This window comes from Pongo abelii, chromosome X, assembly GCF_028885655.2.
Source record: "Pongo abelii isolate AG06213 chromosome X, NHGRI_mPonAbe1-v2.0_pri, whole genome shotgun sequence".
NCBI classification, from domain to species: domain Eukaryota; kingdom Metazoa; phylum Chordata; class Mammalia; order Primates; family Hominidae; genus Pongo; species Pongo abelii.
The window spans coordinates 55,995,820-56,002,842 of NC_072008.2; positions in this window are offsets into that span (position 1 = coordinate 55,995,820).

Genomic DNA, 7,023 nt, shown 5'->3' on the forward strand with positions numbered 1-7,023 from the left:
CTTTCATTAACAGTCTATATTAACATTATAATTTTTTAAATTATTGCTGTTGTCCTATCTACGTTTCTCTATGCTATTTGCAATCATTAAAATATCCATCAAGTCCATAGGAAAACACAAAGAAAAGCAATTATCAGAACTGCAAAAGAATGAATTAAAAAATTATATAATCTGAATATGACATCAAAGCTTTCTATATGAGTGACAGTAAGCTCATTAGAACAACTCTTTTTCTGGTAAGTTCATTACCAATGTCAGGTATTCTAAAAAATTTAAGTTTCAAAGTCCTTTGTGAGTCTCTGGTATTTTTGAGGTACTGTCTTCACATGAAAAGCTAAATCTAGTTGAGTTATTTCACCTTAATAGTAGTATGGGTGACCAAAAAAACCTGTATGTGTGTTTATTCCCAGTGTGGTGGCAGTCCATCTTTTTCTTCAGAACACTTTTTTATAGATGACATCTCTTGATAGATTTGGATGAAAGATTTCTTCTGATTAATCTTTCCAGTTTCTTGTAATTTTATTTCTCAGGGCTGTGAGAGGAGAGAGAGAAGCCTTTTTAAGTATTGGCATGATTATGAAAGGATTCAATTAATGTAGACATGGAATATGGTCTCAGGCCCATATTCATAGGTCTGCCAAATATAAATCCTAATTTTTAGCAAGGCTAGTGACAAAGGTTTAGGGTTTGTTAACCCAATATGTTACTGAATTGTAGCCAATGATTTGTGTTTTTTCTTTGAATTTGATTATGTTTTTCCACTTGTTCAGAGGATGAAGGATAAGAAAAAGGATAAGGAATTTGCAAACAATTACATAATTAGTAGATAATAATGAAAATGAAATGACTTCCTCTGTCTGACTCAGTATGCCCAATTCTCTAAAAAATGGGAATTATGTATAACAAAATCACCTTTACCCATACTTTGAACATCAGTCTTTGGAGAAGTCTGGGCCATGTCAACACCATATAAACCATAATGAAATAGAAGCTTTTACCTTCCACAGATGTTACATACATCTGCTACTAGTTTCCTGGTAAAATTTTGTAGGGAAAGAAAAAACGTTTTCCTCTACGCTCTTACTTTTAGTACCTGGGTTCCTGCAAGTTAAACTGACAAAATACAGATTAATGGAAGAAAAGGCTTGTAAATTTTATTTGATGTGCATATTTTTCATGTGTGATAGTGGGAGGTGCTTTATAGAAAAGAAGAAATCCCCAAAGAAGTGGTTAGGCCTGAGACAATATATACCATTTTAACAAAAACAATGAGATGTTGACATGTGGTAAGAGAGAGGAAAAGGAGTTTGGGGCTTCTAGGGTGGTAATTTGTGGAAAGGTAAATATGTGAAAGAAACTACTGGAACATAAAGGCTATTTAGTAAGTTTTGTTATGCAAACTCAACTCAGTGTCTTCTTCAGTAAAAAGAATCTAGTAAGAGTTATCTCCAGTGATTAAGAGGTATTCTTCCCTTCCTGGTATGTGAGAGGGGAGAGAGGGATACTTTCACAAAGGAAAATGTTTGTCCTGCCATTAAGCACAAAAACAGAAAGTGGAAGTAGAAAGATTTTCCTATCTGGTGTTTCTCCACTGCTTTCAGTTCAAAATAATTCTTATGCCAAAGTGGCATGTTTTGGAGTAGCATACTCTGATCCCTTTTAATTTCTTAGGAAAAAAATTACCCATATAATTTACTAGGAAGATAGAGGCATAAGAAACTAGTCATCCCGTAAGATTTATCCAGAATTAAGCCCATTTGGAGGTTATATAGACCAGCCTACAGCCTCTGGGTATCAGAGCTGGGAAGAAAGAGTGAGAGAATGTCATATCTCCATTGAATATTGAAGTACAAATAGGAAGCAGAAATGTGATTATTAAGACATTCTAGGCTGAAGAAAGAGTGTGCAAAAGCAACAGTGCATGAAAAGGAGCAAGACTCTTGTACAGCCTGCAAGTAGTTTAAGAATGTTTGAGTTAGGAGACATGAGGAAGGTAGTGATGGTAGCTGAGGCTGTAGAGGTAAACAGGGCCAAATCTTCGAAGGCATTGTAGCCATCTTATTCTGAAGGCAATGAGGAGTCATAGAACAATTTGGAGCAGGATAGTGTAGCATGTTAGAAGTATCAAATATTACACCCTGAAGTATGAGTCTACTAGTAGTTCTACAGTTTTAGGTCTTACATTTAAGTCTTTAATTCATTTTAAGTTGACTTTTGTATATGAAGTATGGCATGAGTCCAATTTCATCCTTCTGTATGCGGATATCCAGTTTTTGCAACACCATTTTTTAAAGAAATTGTTCTTTCCTCGTTGTGTGTTCTTAGCACCTTTGTCAAAAATCAGTTAACTGTAAATGTGCAGATTTATTTCTGGACTCTCTCTTCTGTTCCATTGGTCTGTGTCCATCTGCCATGATTGTGAGGCCTCCCTAGCCATGAGGAACTGTGAGTCCATTAAACTTGTTTTTCTTTATAAATTACTCAGTCTGTGGTATGTCTTTATTAGTAGTGTGAGGATCAACTAATACACAAGAGGAATAAATTTTGGAGATCTATTATAAAACATGGTGACTATAGTTAATAATAATGTATTGAAAACTTGCAAATTGCTGAGAGAGTAGATTTTAAATATCCTCAACATGAAGAGATGATAATTATGGGAGTGATACATATTTTAATTAGCTCCATTTAATTATTCCACAATTTGTACATATATTAAAATGTTATATTGTGCCCCATAAACATATACAACTTTTATGTCTCAATTTTAAAAGGCCAAAAGAGAGAGAGAGAGAGGCACAGCAAGATGGCCAAGTACATGGCTCCACCAATCATCCCCACTACAAAGGCACTAATTTAATAACTATCTGCACAAAGAAAAGCACCTACATAAGAACCAAAAGTCAGGTGAGCACTTACGGTACCTGCTTTTAACTTCACATCACTGAAAAAGGCAAGGAACAGAGTAAAAAAGACAGTCTTGAATCCCCACACCACTCCTCCTCCATACCACTACAATGGCTGCATGACAGAGAAGGAAACTGTGCACTTGGGGGAGGGAGAGTGCAGAAATTGTGAGACATTGCATTAAAGTCAGTGATGCCCTGATACAGCTAAAAGCAAAACCTGGCAGAACTCAGTGACACCCACCCACAGAGGGAATATTTAATCCAGCCCTAGTCAGAGGGAAATGATCCAACCCAGTGGTCAGAACTTGAGATCCAGCAAGAGTTGTCACAATGGGTTAAAATGTCCTGGGGCTCTACATAAACATGAAAAGCAGTCTAGACAACAAGGACTGCAAGTCTTAGAAAAGTCCTGAACTGGACCTAGAGCCAATGGACCTGGGGGGCACAAAACCTACTGAAGCACCACCTGGAGTGGCTAAGGGACTGTTAACATCAAACTTCTTCCAACTGTGAGTGGTGCAGCTCATGGCTCCAATAAAGACCCTTCCCTCTATTTGATGAGAGGAGAGGAAAGAGTGGGAATGACTTTGTCTTGCTCTTGGATACCACCTTAGCCACAGCAGGATAAGGCACCTTTCAGAGTCATAAGGCCTCCATTCCAGGCCCTAGCTACCAGATGATTTTTTAGACACACCCTGGACCAGAAGGTAACCTGTTGCATTGAAGGAAAGAAACCAGTCCTGCCAGCATTTATCATCTGCTAATGGAAGAGCCCTTGGCCACTGAATAACCAGCAGTGATACAAAGGTACTACTTCGAAAACTTTGCTGAGCCTCTGAGATATTCTGGCTTCAGGTGAGACTAGTCACATTACCAGCTGTGGTGGCTATGGGGCAAACATACAATAGCATTCCAATACATCTGGTAGCAGGCTTTTAAGTGGAAACCTTACAGGCCAGGAGAGAGTGGCATGACATATTTAAAGGCTAAAAGAAAAAAAAAAGAACTTTTATCCTATATTAGTGTATCTGATAAAAATATCCTTCAAGCATGAAAAAGAAATAAAGGCTTCCCCAGACAAATAAAAGCTGAGGGATTTCATCAATACCAGATATATCTTATAAGAAATGCTAAAGGGAGTACTTCAATCAGAAAGAAAAGAACATTAATGAGCAACAAATAATCACCAGAAGTTCCAAAATTTCCTGGTAATAGTAAGTACACAGAAAAACAGAGAACATTATAACACTGTAACTGTGGTATGTAAACTACCCTTATCCTAAGTAGAAAGACTAAACAATGAACCAATTAAAAATAATAACTACAATAACTTTTCAAGACATAATCAGTACAATAGGAAATAAAAACAAAAAAATAAAAAGGGAATAAAGTCAAGGTGAGTTTTTATTAGTTTTCTTTTTGATTGTTTGACTATTTAAAGAGTGTTAGATTGTTGTCAGGCTAAAATAATGGGTTATAAGATAGTATTTGCAAACCTCATGATAACCTGAAACCAAAAAACATACAATATAGACACAAAAAATAAAAACCAAGAGGCCAAATTATATCACCAGAGGAAATCATCTTCACTAGCAGAAGACAGGAAAGAAAGAAAGAGAGAAAGAAAGAAAGAGAGACAGAAAGAAAGAGAGAGAAAAAGAAAGAAAGAAAAAGAAAGAAAGAAAGAAAAAGAAAGAAAGAAAGAAAAAAGAAAGAAAGAAAAAGAAGACCACAAAACAACAAGAAAACAAATAACAAAATGGCAGGAGTAATTCCTTACTTACGAATAATAACATTGAATGTAAATGGACTAAGCTCTCCCATCAAAAGACATAGACTAGATGAATGGATGAGAAAACAAGACCCATTGATCTGTTGCTTACAAGAAACACACTTCACCTATAAAACACACATAGACCAAAAATAAAGGGATGAAAAAAGATATTGCATGCCAATGGAAACCAAACAAAAGGAGAAGTCACTATACTTACGTCAGATAAAATAGATTTGAAGACAGAAACTATAAGAAGGGACAAAGGTCATTATGTAATGATAAAGGGGTCTATTCAGCAATGATATATAACAATTTTAAATATATATATGCTGAATACAGGAGCACCTAGATATATAACAGAAATATTATTAGAGCTAAAGAGAGAGCTAGACCCCAATAAAACAAGAGCAGAAGACTTCAACACTGCACTTTCAGCATTGGACAGATCTTCCAGACAGGAAATCAACAGAAAAACTTCAGATTAATCTGCACTATAGACCAAACGGATCTACTAGATGTTTACAGAACATTTTATCCAAGAGCTGCAGAATAGAAATTCTTTTCCTCAGCATATGGATCATTCTCAAGAATAGACCATATATTAGGACACAAAACAAGTCTTTAAACATTCAAAAAAATGGAAACAATATCAAGCATCTTCTCTTACCACAATAGATTAAATTAGAGATTAATAACAAGAGAAGAAAAGAAATAATAAAGATCAGAGCAGAAATAAATAATATTGAGATTAAAAAATACAAAAAAATTAATGGAACTAAAAGTTGGGTTTTTTAAAAGCTACAGAAAATTGACAGATCTTTAGCCAGACTAAATAAGAAAAAAACACAGAAGATCCACATAAATAAAATCAGAAATTAAAGAGGAGACATTACAGTTCATACTGCAGAAATTTGAATCATCATTTTTTTATTTTATTTATTTATTTATTTTATTAAGTATTTATTGATCATTCTTGGGTGTTTCTCGGAGAGGGGGATATGGCAGGGTCATAGGATAATAGTGGAGAGAAGGTCAGCAGATAAACACATGAACAAAGGTCTCTGGTTTTCCTAGGAAGAGGTCCCTGCGGCCTTCTGCAGTGTTTGTGTCCCTGGGAACTTGAGATTAGGGAGTGGTGATGACTCTTAAAGAGCATGCTGCCTTCAAGCATCTGTTTAACAAAGCACATCTTGCACCGCCCTTAATCCATTTAACCCTGAGTTGACACAGCACATGTTTCAGAGAGCACGGGGCTGGGGGAAAGGCCATAGATCAACAGCATCCCAAGGCAGAAGAACTTCTCCTAGTACAGAACAAAATGGAGTCTCCTATGCCTACATCTTTCTGCACAGACACAGTAACAATCTGATCTCTCTTTCTTTTCCCCACATTTCCCCCTTTTCTTTTCAACAAAACTGCCATCATCCTCATGGCCCATTCTCGATGGTCGCTGTCTCTTCGGAGCTGTTGGGTACACCTCCCAGACAGGGCGGCTGGGCAGAGGCGCTCCTCACTTCCCAGACAGGGTGGCCGGGCAGAGGCGCTCCTCACATCCCAGATGATGGGCGGCCAGGCAGAGGCGCTCCTCACCTCCCAGACGGGGCAGCCGGGCAGAGGCGCTCCTCACTTCCCAGACGGGGCAGCCGGGTAGGGATGCTCCTCACTTCCCAGATGGGGCGGCCGGGCAGAGGCGCTCCTCACTTCCCAGATGGGGCAGCCAGGTGGAGGCACTCCTCACCTCCCAGACAGGGCGGCCGGACAGAGGCGCTCCTCACTTCCTCCCAGACGGGGTGGCAGCCAGGCAGAGGTGCTCCTCACCTCCCAGACAGGGCAGCCAGGCAGAGGCACTCCTCACTTCCCAGATGGGGTGGCCGGGCAGAGGCGCTCCTCACTTCCCAGACGGGGCAGCTGGGCAGAGACGCTCCTCACCTCCCAGACGGGGGCGGCTGGGCAGAGGCGCTCCTCACCTCCCAGACGGGGCGGCCAGGCAGAGGCGCTCCTCACTTCCCAGACGGGGCAGCCAGGTGGAGGCGCTCCTCACTTCCCAGATGGGGCAGCCAGGCAGAGGCACTCCTCACTTCCTCCCAGACGGGGTGGCAGCCGGGCAGAAGTGCTCCTCATCTCCCAGATGGGGCGGCCAGGTAGAGACGCTCCTCACTTCCCAGATGATGGGCGGCCGGGCAGAGGTGCTCCTCACTTCCCAGATGGGGCGGCCAGGCAGAGGCGCTCCTCACTTCCTCCCAGACGGGGTGGCAGCCAGGCAGAGGTGCTCCTCACTTCCCAGACAGGGCGGCCGGGCAGAGGTGCTCCTCACTTCCCAGACGATGGATGGCCGGGCAG